The following is a 672-nucleotide window of genomic DNA, read 5'->3' on the forward strand; positions in this document are numbered from 1 at the left end:
TGTTTTGGGGTTTTGTTGTTCTCCCGCCCTGGTGGGGGGTCGGGCTAGAGATCTATTAGGTCCCTTCCAACCCTAAATCTATGAAACTATGAAACTATGAAGTGAAGTTTGTAGGCCCATCTACAAAAGGTATTTTGTAAGATCCCTTTGAGGATTAAAACTGAGAGGTTGGAGAGGGAGTGATTGTCTTGTGAGAAGGTAATTGGGTATGTTTGTTTCTGATAGATTTTTGGTGTGCATTCATCCTGGTGTGCAGTTGTTTTTTGATTTCTCCTACATATTTCCATCAAGGCATTTGGTGCACTGGATGAGATGTATTACATTTCTGGAGGTGCAGGTATAAGATCCAGGAATGGTGATAGTTCTGTTGTGGAGTGTGGTTATTGTACAAGTGGTGGAGATGTGTTGGCAGGTTTTCAATTTCTTGTCCTGGCATGATCTGGATCCATTTGCTGTAGTTTGGGTCATAGGGAGTTTTCTTCTGGTGATGAGGTTGGTGAGGTTCAGTGCTTATTTAAAGGCTAGAATGAGTGGCTCAGGAAAGATCTCTTTAAGAATTGGGTCTTCTTCTAGTATGGGTTGCAACTGATTGAGGATTTTCCATGTAGGTTCCAGGGAAGAGTGATGTCATAATTAATGGTGTGCAATTTGTGGGGATTTTCTTTTTGTACT

This window comes from Gavialis gangeticus, unplaced genomic scaffold (genome assembly GCF_001723915.1).
Source record: "Gavialis gangeticus isolate Ggan-Ray unplaced genomic scaffold, GavGan_comp1, whole genome shotgun sequence".
In the NCBI taxonomy this organism is placed as follows: domain Eukaryota; kingdom Metazoa; phylum Chordata; order Crocodylia; family Gavialidae; genus Gavialis; species Gavialis gangeticus.